A 16,134-nucleotide genomic window follows, 5' to 3' on the forward strand; every position below is an offset into this window, starting at 1 on the left:
GTTACCTTACCTGTAACTCTGCATATGCTACTTTACCTGCTACTCTGCACCTGTTACCTTACCTGTAACTCTGTATATGCTACCTTACCTGCTACTCTGCACCTGTTACCTTATCTGTAACTCTGCATATGCTACTTTACCTGCTACTCTGCACCTGTTACCTTACCTGTAACTCTGTATATGCTACTTTACCTGCTACTCTGCACCTGTTACCTTACCTGTAACTCTGCATATGCTACTTTACCTGCTACTCTACACCTGTTACCTTACCTGTAACTCTGTGTATGCTACTTTACCTGCTACTCTGCACCTGTTACCTTACCTGTAACTCGGTATATGCTACTTTACCTGCTACTCTGCACCTGTTACCTTACCTGTAACTCTGTATATGCTACCTTACCTGCTACTCTGCACCTGTTACCTTACCTGTAACTCTGCATATGCTACTTTACCTGCTACTCTACACCTGTTACCTTACCTGTAACTCTGTATATGCTACCTTACCTGCTACTCTGCACCTGTTACCTTACCTGTAACTCTGTATATGCTACTTTACCTGCTACTCTGCACCTGTTACCTTACCTGTAACTCGGTATATGCTACTTTACCTGCTACTCTGCACCTGTTACCTTACCTGTTACTCGGTACCTGCTACCGTACCTGCTACTCTGCACCTGTTACCTTACCTTTAACTCTGTATATGCTACTTTACCTGCTACTTTGCACCTGTAACCTTACCTGTAACTCTGCATATGCTACTTTACCTGCTACTCTACATCTGTTACCTTACCTGTAACTCTGTATATGCTACCTTACCTGCTACTCTGCACCTGTTACCTTACCTGTAACTCTGTATATGCTACTTTACCTGCTACTCTGCACCTGTTACCTTACCTGTAACTCTGTATATGCTACTTTACCTGCTACTCTGCACCTGTTACCTTACCTGTAACTCTGTATATGCTACTTTACCTGCTACTCTGCACCTGTTACCTTACCTGTAACTCTGTACCTGCTACCGTAACTGCTACTCTGCACCTGTTACCTTACCTGTAATTCTGTATATGCTACTTTACCTGCTATTCTGCACCTGTTACCTTACCTGTAACTCTGTATATGCTACTTTACCTGCTACTCTGCACCTGTTACCTTACCTGTAACTCTGTACCTGCTACCGTAACTGCTACTCTGCACCTGTTACCTTACCTGTAATTCTGTATATGCTACTTTACCTGCTACTCTGCACCTGTTACCTTACCTGTAACTCTGTACCTGCTACCGTAACTGCTACTCTGCACCTGTTACCTTACCTGTAATTCTGTATATGCTACTTTACCTGCTACTCTGCACCTGTTACCTTACCTGTAACTCTGTACCTGCTACCGTAACTGCTACTCTGCACCTGTTACCTTACCTGTAACTCTGTATATGCTACTTTACCTGCTACTCTGCACCTGTTACCTTACCTGTAACTCTGTATATGCTACTTTACCTGCTATTCTGCACTTGTTACCTTATCTGTAACTCTGTATATGCTGACGTACCTGCTACTCTGCACCTGTTACATTACCTGTAACTCTGTATATGCTACTTTACCTGCTACTCTGCACCTGTTACCTTACCTGTAACTCTGTATATGCTACTTTACCTGCTATTCTGCACTTGTTACCTTATCTGTAACTCTGTATATGCTGACGTACCTGCTACTCTGCACCTGTTACCTTACCTGTAACTCTGTATATGCTACTTTACCTGCTACTCTGCACCTGTTACCTTATCTGTAACTCGGTACCTGCTACCGTACCTGCTACTCTGCACCTGTTACCTTACCTGTAACTCTGTATATGCTACTTTACCTGCTACTCTGCACCTGTTACCTTACCTGTAACTCTGTATATGCTACTTTACCTGCTACTCTGCACCTGTTACCTTACCTGTAACTCGGTATATGCTACTTTACCTGCTACTCTGCACCTGTTACCTTACCTGTAACTCTGTATATGCTACTTTACCTGCTACTCTGCACCTGTTACCTTACCTGTAACTCTGTATATGCTACTTTACCTGCTACTCTGCACCTGTTACCTTACCTGTAACTCTGTATATGCTACTTTACCTGCTATTCTGCACTTGTTACCTTATCTGTAACTCTGTATATGCTGACGTACCTGCTACTCTGCACCTGTTACCTTACCTGTAACTCTGTATATGCTACTTTACCTGCTACTCTGCACCTGTTACCTTACCTGTAACTCTGTATATGCTACTTTACCTGCTACTCTACACCTGTTACCTTACCTGTAACTCTGTATATGCTACCTTACCTGCTACTCTGCACCTGTTACATTACCTGTAACTCTGTATATGCTACTTTACCTGCTACTCTGCACCTGTTACCTTACCTGTAACTCTGCATATGCTACTTTACCTGCTACTCTGCACCTGTTACCTTACCTGTAACTCTGTATATGCTACTTTACCTGCTACTCTGCACCTGTTACCTTACCTGTAACTCTGTATATGCTACTTTACCTGCTACTCTGCACCTGTTACCTTATCTGTAACTCTGTATATGTTGACGTACCTGCTACTCTACACCTGTTACCTTACCTGTAACTCTGTATATGCTACTTTACCTGCTACTCTGCACCTGTTACCTTACCTGTAACTCTGTATATGCTGAAGTACCTGCTACTCTGCACCTGTTACCTTACCTGTAACTCTGTATATGCTACTTTACCTGCTACTCTGCACCTGTTACCTTACCTGTAACTCTGCATATGCTACTTTACCTGCTATTCTGCACTTGTTACCTTACCTGTAACTCTGTATATGCTACTTTACCTGCTACTCTGCACCTGTTACCTTATCTGTAACTCTGCATATGCTACTTTACCTGCTATTCTGCACCTGTTACCTTATCTGTAACTCAGTATATGCTGACGTACCTGCTACTCTGCACCTGTTACCTTACCTGTAACTCTGCATATGCTACTTTACCTGCTATTCTGCACCTGTTACCTTATCTGTAACTCAGTATATGCTGACGTACCTGCTACTCTGCACCTGTTACCTTACCTGTAACTCAGTATATGCTGAAGTACCTGCTACTCTGCACCTGTTACCTTACCTGTAACTCTGTATATGCTACTTTACCTGCTACTCTACACCTGTTACCTTACCTGTAACTCTGTATATGCTACCTTACCTGCTACTCTGCACCTGTTACCTTACCTGTAACTCTGTATATGCTACTTTACCTGCTACTCTGCACCTGTTACCTTACCTGTAACTCTGTATTTGTTGACGTACCTGCTACTCTGCACTCTGTTATGTTATGCTTCAGTTTCCTACAACTAACCCCCTCGCATGACGCGACTGGCCTGTATCGACACTTGGTTGGTTGGTGACGTTACAACTTTCAGACCTCATAGACTCATGCAAAAAACAACAACAAAAAACAAACAAACAACAACAACAACAGCAACAACAACAACAACAACAACAACACAACATCAGACTTGGAACTGAGCGTCACAGAAGCTTTATGTAAGTGATTATAAGCTTCTGCTGCTAATACTGTTGCTGCTGCTGCTGCAGCTTGTTGCTGATATTGATGATATTGTGATGATAATAATTGTGATTTTGTTATTGCTGATGTGGTTGCTCACTGCAACATTTTTTCTGGATTATAGAAGCATTAACTAATAGTATACATGTACGGAATGGGTAATAGCATTTTTTTATACGACACATGTACTGAAAGGAAGGTTACGATAAAACATACGCTCTTAACTAATATGATTGTTTATACCAGACACCATTCTTCAGGTTGCTGCAACCATCTCCGCTAGCATAATGTGACAGGCCTATATCGACCTTTAGTTGGTTGATGACGTTACAACTTTAAGACCACATATACTTATGAAAAGCCCCTCTCCCCGTAATTTTCGGCTTGGAATTGAGCGTCAAGAGGCTTTTTGTAAATTTTTGTTCTTCATGCATGTTGATGAGTGTTACTAAGGTGCTACTGATATTGTTGCTGCTACTGTTGTTTCTGCTGCTGCTGATGATGATGATGGTGGTGATGGTGGTGGTGGTGGTGATGATGATTATGATGATGATGATGTTGGTGATGGTGGTGGCGGCGGCGGCGGCGGCGACGACGACGACGACGATGACGATGACGATGCTGCTACTGCTGCTGCTGCTGCTGCTGCTGCTGCTGCTGATGATGATGATGATGATGATGATGATGATGATGATGATGATGATGATGATGATGATGATGATGATGATGATGATGATGATCATGATCATGATCATGATGATGATCATGATGATGATGGCAATTGTATTTCATTTTAGGTTTTTAAGAGAATTCAAATTGAATATTATCTTTTTTCAGGTGGACATCGGAACGTCAGATACATTTACAGAAAGAAAAAGAAGAATATGTTTCAACTATTTTTCTGACTTTGTGACTTTAAGTTACTGTACTGTACTGTATTCAGTAGTATATTAATAATGAGACTATAAGGTCAATCCAAATTGAAATTTCATTCAGGGCCACAAAAAGTAGCATTGGGGTTTCCTTCATTGAGATATATGGACTATATTGAGGTTTAATATAGCTGCTTGAACAGAAATCTCTGAAAAGTTAATTATGTGTTTCAAACAGTAAGATTGACGATTCGTTGAATTACAGTCAAAGCAAAGCAAATGTGAGCTTTTCTCTTGAATGATTTGGGAGTTGTGTCTTCTTTGCTAGATAGTTTGTACGATATACGCGTCTGGAAGTCTGAACATATTTAACGATTTAGTATGGCCTTAGAGAAATGAAATCAAGGGGTTTACGAAATATAGAGTTTTGCGGAGTAGCTAAGTTCTTTATCAAGGCATTGATATTTAAAAAAATGATCATTCGATATCTGTATTTTTTCAATCAAGCTGTTAGTGTTACAAAAAACAACAACATATATTTTTTTTTTCCACGACATATTTATGTTTTGGCAAGAATTAATACAATCTTTGGCATTATCGTCGTTATTTTTTCTCAGAATTATATGCAATATGATTTAATTAGATATTATTTCATTTTCTAAAATAATATACAGGTGTAATGTATACATGCATTTATAAATGTTTAAACTTACGAAACGTTAAAAAATGCCGTCTTTGAAGTGGCAAGGCGCCTGCTTTTTTAAAGGTGACACGTCGGTGAATTGCTGAAACACATCAATATGCATGTGCACTTGTTCTCTAACACTAATACCATAAACATCTCTGTTCAAAGATTCATCGACAAAAATCCATTTCTGATAGTAAAAATAATAAGAATGTATGCATGTTTACATTCAATATTATTATTGTTGTTAATACTGTTATTATTGTTATTATTATTATTATTATTATTATTATTATTATTATTATTATTATTATTATTATTATTATTATTATTATTAGTATTATTATTATTATTATAACTGTTACTATTGTTGTTGTTGTTGATGTTGTTGTTATTATCATTGGGAAAGGGCCGAAACTGATGAAACACTCGTGGCCCAATCCCTTTGCATGTCCTTTTTATAAAAATGCTACTTTGTTACACTGCACTGTTTCTGTTTTTGTTGTTGTTTTCATCATCACATATTGTGTAAATATATCGTCATAATTGTATGTGTTGGCTTGATGAATAAAAACGATATATGTGATATTAAAATGGTTTAGTTATTGGAATTCTCTCTAAATATAGTTTAAAAGAAATAAATATTTCAAAAAGAATGTGTGTTAACGTTATTATTGATGACGTTATTTTCGAACCACATCAGCCTCATTTTCGATGGTACGGAAACATGTGTATCACATGTCCTCATGCTTGTGTTAGGTGATAACGTACGTTTTATTGTAATACTTAACGCAATATGTCGAAGTACTTTTGTTTGTGTTTTACGTGATTGTCGAATCGCGAAAACATAACTTGTATAAGAATTTACGCCAATGACGTATTTTTTGTGAACCACGTGACCTGAAATTGTTTGACGTAAGCAAAAATTGCGTTTAAATTTACGCAAATTTTAATGACGTTTTTTATGACGTGACTGACGTAAACATTAATCGTGTATAATTTTAAGGATAGTAACAAAATGATGTAGAATCTCAAATTGTGCTGACGTAAGCAATGCATGTGAATTTTTGTGCTTTACACAATTTCTGATGATGATTTGTATGTGTATCACGTGACAAACGTAGGGATTCATTTTGTATAAATGTACAATCGTACCACGTGACCTAACATTGTGCTGACTTAAGCAAAGTTCATGTGAGTTTTACGCTATTTCTAATGACGTACCTTTTGTGTGCATTGTAACCTGAAATTGTGCTGCCGAAAGCAATGTAAGAGCTATTTTGTACGCAAATTATAATAAATTTTTCATGTCTTCCATACGTAGCATTTATTTTGAATAAATGTACACACAAGTAAATGTGAGTTCTACGCTAATTATGATGGCGTACTTTTTTGTTTACCACTGACATAACCATTTCTTCTATATAATTTTTCGCAAATTTAGACTTGGTTACCATGTGACCTCGAGTTGTGCTGATGTAAGTAATGTTTGTGTATGTTTTATGCAAATTCTGACGACATACCATTCGGAACTCCTCGGCCATTTTATCGAAAACAACCTCGGATGTATTTGGACGGTTTACATACTCAAAATGTGGCACGTTTAAGTCCGCTGCAAGTAGATCGCGTAGTAATTTTATTAAGCAGTTAAACTTTATGACTTTACTCGTGGGAATCTTAATTTTGTTTACAATAATTCACTTCACTGGCAATCAATTTAAACTTAGATTAATAAATACAACTCTAAAACAATACATTTAATTAATGATATAATTCAAAAATTTACGAACTACTTCAACTGATGTACCGGCATACATCCGAGTTTGTTTTTGAAACAAAATGGCCGAGGAGCTCCGAATGACGACATACTTTTATATGTACCACGTGACTGACGTAAGCATTTATTTGTACACACGTTCTGATGACGTGCTTTTTATGTTCCACGTGACCTTACATTGTACTGACATTTATATAAGCAAAGTTTGTGTGGGGTGGGTATTACGCAGATTATAATGACGTGCTTTTTGTGTACCGCGTAATCTAAAACTGAAACGGTACGTATTTTTTCGCTAATTCTGATTATTTTTTTGTGTACCACGTGACTGACGTAAGCATTTCATGTGATTTATTTTACGAAAATTCTGATGACTTACTTTTGTGTACCACGTGTCTGACGTTAGCATTTATTGTAAAAATTCAGGCGCAAAATCTGGATGACGTGCGTTTTCTGTAACGTGTGACTTTAAATATGCTTACGTTAGCAATTATTCTGTAAAATTTACGCAAATTTAAAGGACGTTATTCTATGAATACCACGTGACTGACGTAGGCATTTCTTTTGCCTTTTGCATTATTTAACGGATATTCCGATGACTTAATTGTGTGTACAATGTGACCTAAAATTCTGCTGACGTAAGCAATTCTTGAATAAAAACTTATTCGAATTGCAATGACGTACATTTTAGTGTACCACGTGACTGACGTAGTCATTTTGGGCAAAATTGCATGCACAATTTGATGACGTACCACGCGACCTTAAATTATGCTGACGTAATCAATGTTGTTGTAAAATGACACGCATGTTTCGATGACGTACTCGTTTGTGTATGAAATGACATACCTAAACATTTAATGTGTTGAATTTTCGTAAATTATGAAGTCGTACTATTTTGTATACCACTTCATCTCTATTTGTGCTGAGGTATGCAATATTTGTGCAAATTTTAATAACATTTAGATTACGTACCTACGTTAGGTACGTGGTACACAAAAAAATACGCCATCAGAGTTTAGGTAAAATTAACACACATTGCTAACGTCAGCACATTTCAAAGTCACGTGGTACACAACAATCTCAGCATCAGATTTTTTGTACAAATATACGCAATGAATACTACCCTCAGTCACGTGGTACAAACAAAGAACGTCATTAGAAATTGCGAAAAAATAAATAATCGTTGCTTACGTCAGCATAATTTGAAGTCACATGGTCAACAAAAAAAACGTCATCACAATTGAAGTCAATTACACACAATAAATGATTACGTCAGTTATGCGGTACAGAAGAAAGTACGTCAGCAGAATTTGCGTATCATTATAAACTATAAATGGTAACGTCAGTACCGTGGTACACAAATGCACTGCACTAGAATTTGCGTAAAATCTAAAACAAACATTGCTTACGTCAGTACAACTGGAGGTCATATTGAACTAAATAAAACGCCATCCAAATTTACGTGAAATCATACACAATTAATGCTTACGTTAGTCAGGTGGTACGGAAAATAAACTGCATTAGAATTTGCGTACAATAATAGACAAATATTGCATACGTCAGTACAACTGAAGTTCATATGGTACTAAATAAAACGCCTCCAGAATTTAGGTAAAAAAATGCAAAATGAATTTCGTCAGTCACGGGGTACACAAACATGTATGACATCAGAATTTACGTAAAACGTTGTACACAAACATTGCTAACGTCCGCACTATTTCAGGTCACGTGGTACACAAAAGCACGTTCTCAGAAGTTGTGTATAGTTATACACAACAAAAGCTTATGTAAGCACGTGGCTCAAAAATTACGTCATTAGAATTCGCCTAGAGAATACACAAACATTGCTTACGTAATAAAAAAAAACAATTAAGGTCGCGTGGAACACAAACAGAACGTTATCAAAATGTGCGTGAAATTATACACAATAAATGGTTATATCAATAACGCAACACAATAAAACATGACATGAGAATTTGCGTAAAATTACAAACGTCAGCAAAACTTAGTCTGGTGGTGCATATAAAGTACGTCATCAATTAGTGAACGGCTATACACTATAAAAGCTTACATCACTCACGTTGAACATCAAAAACGACGTCATCAGAATTTAATGACACGTGGTACAAAAAAATCATTTCATTAAATTTTTGTCAATCACGTGGTACAAACATGTACGTCTTGAGAATTTGTGTAAAAAGTACACGAACATTGCTTTTTTTCAGCACAAATTGAGTTCATGTGACACTTAAAAAGACCGTCATCAGAATTTGCGAAAACATATACACAATAAATGCTTATGTCAGTCAAGTGGTACATAAAGAAGAACTTTATCAGAATTGGCGTAAAACTCACACAGACATTGCTTACATTAACAAAATAGGAGGTCACGTACGAAAGTATATCATAATAATTTGCGTAGAATTATGCACAAAAACATCCTTACGTCAGTCACGTGGTACACAAAAGATTACGTCATCATGATTTGCAGAAACCCTCTCAACCTTTGCTTACATCAGCATAATATAAGGTCACGTGATACACAAAAGCACGTCTTCAGAGCTCGATATGTATGTATGCATGTTTACAATAAAACAAATTCCTTAAAAATGATTTTAATACAGTAGTTGCTTAAACTTTTTGTGTTCTATTTTTAACTAGTTTTCCGATAAACACATTATGGTGAACAAATGGCATTTATCTGTGAATAAATGGGTCATAAATTCATATCATTTATTACTTGTTAACTATTAATTGATTAATTAATCAATGAATTATATTTTTTAAAAACAAATGGATGAGTAAATATAAATCGTAATTAACAAATGTATTGAACAATACCTCTGTGTTTGTGTTAGCTTTATCAATGAAAACGATATGTGTGTAAATTAAATGGTCTAGTTATTTGATTTCTCTCAAAATTTAGTTATAAAGAAATAAGATAACTGTTCATAAAATAATAAGCTTAACGTTAATCTTTCGGACGTTATTTGCAAATAATATGAGCCACATTTTCGATGATATCGAAACATGTGTATCGCATGACGTAATGATTTTGTTATGTAACATATGACCTTAAATTTTGATGATGAACTTATTTGTAATATTTTACGCAATCGGAAATCATCTTTTTGTGTACGGCGTGAATGAAGAAAGCATTAGTTGTACAAGATTTTACGCACATTCAAATGACCTCATGACCTGAAATTGTGCTGACGTTCGCAAATGTTGTGTGTAATTTGATGAAAATGCTAAAAACGTTGTTTTTGTGTTTATCACATGACTGACGTAACATAAACTGAGTAAATTTTTAAGCAAGTTCCTTGTGGACCACGTGCCCTGACGTATGCAAAGTTTGTGTGAGTGTAACGCAGTTTGTAATGGCGTACTTTTTGTGTACCCTACGTCTGACGTTATTATTTCTTGCGTATAAATTTACGCCAATTCTGATGACTTGCTTATTGTGTTCAACGTGAATTCAAATTAACAATACATTGATAACAACTTGTGATAATGTCAATCAATCAATCACGCAACAACAAAGCCGTAATTAAGTGCGATTGCGTTGTTTACGCTTATGAAAATTGTGATATTCAAAGACGATAATAGAGCAAAAGCCAACAATTGATGAAGGGTTCATCAACATTTGCTGAAGGTTCAAGCTTTTGGTGTCTTAGTTTTAACACTCCTAATGAGTTGATTCACTTTATGTCGTCATACAGAAAGTGCATTTTACGAACACATAAGAAAATACCTTTAAATATGCGCGCACAAAGTGATATATTTCACGTTTAAAAGTTAATGACGCTTAAGTTAATCACTTTGTTAGATTAACAAACATCTGAACAATCGACCCTACATTTATGTCTGAAACTCATCGGGGGCTGATTGTTTAGAACTTTATTTAAAGTGACACTCTTATTCAAACTTAATACATGCACATGTATAACACACATAAATCTTGAGAGATAAATCTTTAACTACTAACTAAATAATGCATGTATAGAAAATATTACAGATGCACTCTTACTCCCAAATGAGATTTACAACAATTAATTCAATTGTTTAAATACACCAATAGAATGAATACATTTCAAAAATAATGGTTGTTATGAAGGATACCGAGTTTAAATTGAAAGAAAGGTACAGAAAACACTGTATTCTTCCTAATGAGGCAATAGTAGATCATACTAAATCTTTAAGCACTCACCAATCAATTAATATATTTGCGTTTTCAGCTTTTAAATACACGGTTACGATCTTGTTATCAGTAATTGATATTTTCCATAAATGAATTATTTAGTAAGTAGTTAAAGGTTTATCAATCAAAAAATGTCTTTGTTATACATGTATATATATATTGATTTTGGATAAAAGTGTCACCTTAATTACTGATTACAAGATTGTAACCATGTATTTAATAGCTGGTAACCCAAAAATATTAAATGATTGGTGAATGAAGATTGACAGTGATCTTCTATCATATTAGCAGCTTGCAAAAACAAATAAAAAGGCGAATTCGCGTCATCGATAGAATAAGCGATTGACTCACGAACTTCACTCAATTCTGCATATCATAATCGTCAAAAAGTCCCACTAATATTTACTTTGTTAAAAATGGCCGCGTCTAACATCTACAGAAAATGACGATTAGTGTATACTCGTAAATTAAGTACCGTCTTTTTTGTGCTGTGACATTTAATAATTGTTTTCCTTTCAGCAATCTGTTAATTTTGCTAAAACATAACTTATATTACTCAATAAAGTGAATTCTGTAACTTCTGACTTCGTTTCGCAGTAGTAGCCTCCCTTGACTTCATTACACAAAACTACGTAAAACATTGGAATTCATACACGCATTTGACAGATGGCGGTAAATTTAAATCAATTTGAAACCGAAAAATAAAAAGAAATAATTAAATAGGCAGGTATAAAATAAATGGAAAATTACGATAAAACGATTTTCTGGTGACCTGCATCACTTCTCGTTCAGTCTCTGCGGTCTCGACGGATACGTATGTACACACCGCACTCAACGTGATACAGGTCACCAGAAAAGTATCCTATCATAATATCCCTATGTATTCATCATTTCTGGTATATCAAAACAATGGTATAAATTGTATTAAATCTTATTTGGGAGTAATAGTGCATCTTTAATGTTTACAACGTTGTTAACGTCATCGCACTCCTATTTCACCTGATGCTTTGAAATAATCAACTGTATACAAATACTTCAAAATCATTTTTAGGGTTTAATACACCAATACACTAATAAAACACCCATTTGACATAACCATCCTTTGCAAATTCAACGTGCGTAACAGTTTAGCAGAACAATATTTGACAACAAATGATTTATTGAGAGATTGGGTTCGTTAGTGTTTTTCTTTGCATGCAAATGGTCGGATAACCATCAGTGAAGTTGTGCTTCATTTCTAGTTCAATAACATAACTTAGTAAATTTATCAATAACATTGGTCAACTTGAGATAACACATCTAAGACTAAACAAATTCATATAAAGCATTTAACTTCAGGGGCGTAGCTTTCTATAGGCCGTGTAGGCCGCGCAGCCTACACATTTTTCAGAAAAATCGAAAAAATAAAATTGCTATATATGCAATAATAACTGGGGGCTTGGGTGGTGGGCGTTGATGGAGCTCAAATATGAAATCCCGACAAATGCGTATATCGGAAACTGGGTATGTCAAATATATTGCTATATTTTGCTTAAAAATACATTTTCACACGACATTGATGCTCCGTATATAATTTTTCGAATGTTGCATACCAGAAGTCTGCGCTTTGAAGCCATGCATTAAACATTCCCAAAAGGCTTGGTTAAAGTTTGCTGGCGGTTTTTTATTTGAAATTGTAAACAGTCTGGTGCCAAAATGTCCGAACAAAGTCCTACGTATCCTGATTTTGGATGTCTAACTTTGACTTCAATTGATGAAGATACCAAACAACAACTGCAAGAAGGAACATGACAACCAAGCCTCCATTACCAGTTTCCATCCCGGTTAGATACAGCAACGTGTTAATAAATAGATGAATGATTATTTGATGTACTCGCATGACCTAGAAACACAATGAATATAGAAATAATAATAGATATAATGAAATGTATTGAAGCTTTGTAACATTTTGTTGAATAACGATAGATATAGCTACTTTGTACAAGAAAATTTCAAAGCCCAGTAAAATTTACAGGGATAGGGTAATATCGATAAAGAATAAAAATGAACTATTACTATGACAGTGTATGCTTGATAGTTTAGTGGAGCAGTGGAGGTTTCGCAAAAGAGAGAGCGTTGTTCACGTTCTTTACATTTTGTTTTAACATATTATTCTTTTACGTTTGAACGATATATCGTATATTTAGTATGCTAACGTTTTTACCTTTCAGGGCATTTGGAGCCCAAGGAAAACAACGAAAACTCAGCGAAAAATGGCTTGTAGAAACACCTTGGATAAGTTACTCGACGACAAGAGACGCGGTGTTGTCCAGAATCATTGAAATCATTGTACTTGTGCAAAGCAGAACATACAATTGCTTGGTCATTTGGAAATAAATGGCATATTTTTCGCAATACTTTTGCGTAAAATGATATTGTTTTGTCTGACCATTTGGCAAACGCACAGTATAATGCTAAATACACTTCTTCTGAAATCCAAAACGATCTTATTGATATTTGTGCCAGCAAAATAAGAGTAAAACTGATATATTCACGATCAGAGCTCAGTTTTATGACGTTGCCGCCAACATGTCGGGAAAATATCTTGGGCTCCAGGCTCTCGTGCGTGAATGTTCGCCGCATGCAAATGATGTGCATTGCAAGTCGCACTGCTTGAATCTAGCGTTGGTCCATAGTTCGAACATTCCCTGTGCCCTATAATGGCAACTGCTCAGGACATTGGGTTCTTGTGCGACTAATGACTGGCGAGCTGATCCTGATGGGTGGAAGGGAAGTACATGAAATCAACGGATTTAAGCTCAGGCCATTCAATCATCAATGCCAAGAAGAGTTGTTTATCAACAAAACAGAGCAAATCCTGAGGTGCAAACAGAATCTGACTCCTTCAGAATAACCTTATACAACCTATTCATTGATCATTTAGTACAAGAAATGGAGAGCCGTATCCTGAGAAATAAAGACAGATACCACGCACAACATTCGTTTCCTTCAAAACTTGACATTCTGCAGGACAAGATGCTGCCATCAACTTATGCTGCTTATGCCCCTGATCTCCACGAAAGATTCGACACATTTAAAACAGAAATTGCATGATGGATGGTCAGATAGAGCATCGCAGCCGCAAGTCCATCTAGACTACAATATACTCAAGCAGAACAACAAGGACCTATATCCTTGCATATTTACAATATTTGAATAAACAACAATTTTTAGTAAAAAAACACATGTAAATGTCAGTAAATCCGGTATATTCCGAACAAGTTTCGTGATGTGTCTTGTTTGATCTTTACAAGAAAACAAGTTGGTTTATACGATACAAAAGGCATGAACTGTTTGATTATAAGATCATATACCAACAATTACACTGCAAAACCTGAACTCATTAACAATTGATATATATACACGTAAAATGAAAATAGCACAAACAAATGCTGCCTAATCTCGCCAAAGAGAAACGGCCCACTGGTTGTTGTTTCTCGTTTTCTATGGAATAGCCTCCAAGTGCTTCGTTCTCATGGCGTCGCCAGTTACTGGTGCAGCAAAACGTGTATTTCCTGAAAATATAAGAACATTTGGTAAAATATGTGATTTGCGATATTAATAGTAGCATTTCTTGTATTATACTTTATATATTTTAATACCTGGATTCGGAAAATGTCCACGTATAATTTGCATTTTTGACGTAAAAATAATGAAAATGTAAATTACCCTTATCCTCGCACTTTAATAACTGTTGAGTAGGAATGAGAAGAAGCTGACTCTGTATTTCCCTTTCTCCGTTTTCAAAACCTCTGTGAGCAATGTTCAATTGTCAAATAATATGTCATAACCACTCTTCTTCGTGACCAAACGAAGAATGAACCAAATTCAATGTTCAGGGGAAATCCGTTGTTATTTAAAACAACTGCTTGAACGAAGGAGCAGTTTTTCGCTACCTGACCACCCCGTACTAAATGCGATCTGCCATTTCACTATTGCATTGGCTCTCCATTCAGTGTTTGACAGGTCTTTTTGACAGGCTCACGCAGTGATACCTTATATATGATTAAGAATTAATGGTGTTAATACATACCATTTGGAAGACAACCATTTTAAAAACCACAATCTACATGAAATAATAAGTATGCAAATTGTTTGAATCTGTTCATTGACAGCGACAGTTGATGCAACTCTGTCAACGAGTCCTAGCACCGGTGTAACGGTATTGCTTTTCTAGAATGTTCAAATTTAAACAAAGACAAACCTTTTCAGCTGAAACCTTTCCCTCTTTAATCTTCACTTTTATTTTACGCGAAGTAATTGATTAAGAATTTCATTTTATTATATACCTCTTAATTGGTTACGTACGAAACGAAATTTCCAAATGACGTCGTTAATATTGTTTCCCAGCCTTGTGCGCGCTGGTATTGGCTTTTGATAGCAGAACGGGCTATCAAAACAGTGAAAAGTATCATTTTTATATTTTCACCATTTGAAACAGTGATTTTTTATTTTTATTTCACTGATAAATCCCAGTAAACCAATTGAAGGATAAAACAACCTGCCAGTATAGAAGTGGCATGTCGAAAAATATGTTCCCCTTTTAAACGCACTATTAAATGACAAGGTACCTACTAGATTAAGAAAACCTCAAATTTCACATTATAAAACGAACAATCAATCAAATAACATGTTTATTAAAACATTTATCCAAATAATGGTATCACAGATTTATTGCTTTCTTCACTTTGAGCGAATTATTCAACGGTCGATATACAAATCAGCGAATAGTAGATAATGAAGAAACAAAACAAACCCCTTGTGCAACAATATAATCAAAATGGGGACAGACATACGAGTATCTTCCCTTATAACAAAATGAAATTATTGGGAAGGCGAAGTAGTTATGATAGCAGTGGACTAGTATGTTGATGTTTATAATATTGAAATTTTTGAAACTTTTAAACATACTTTCAGATAATATATATATATATATATATATATATATATATATATATATATATATATATATATATATATATATATATATAT

The sequence above is a fragment of the Mya arenaria genome, chromosome 11 (assembly GCF_026914265.1).
Source record: "Mya arenaria isolate MELC-2E11 chromosome 11, ASM2691426v1".
NCBI lineage: Eukaryota > Metazoa > Mollusca > Bivalvia > Myida > Myidae > Mya > Mya arenaria.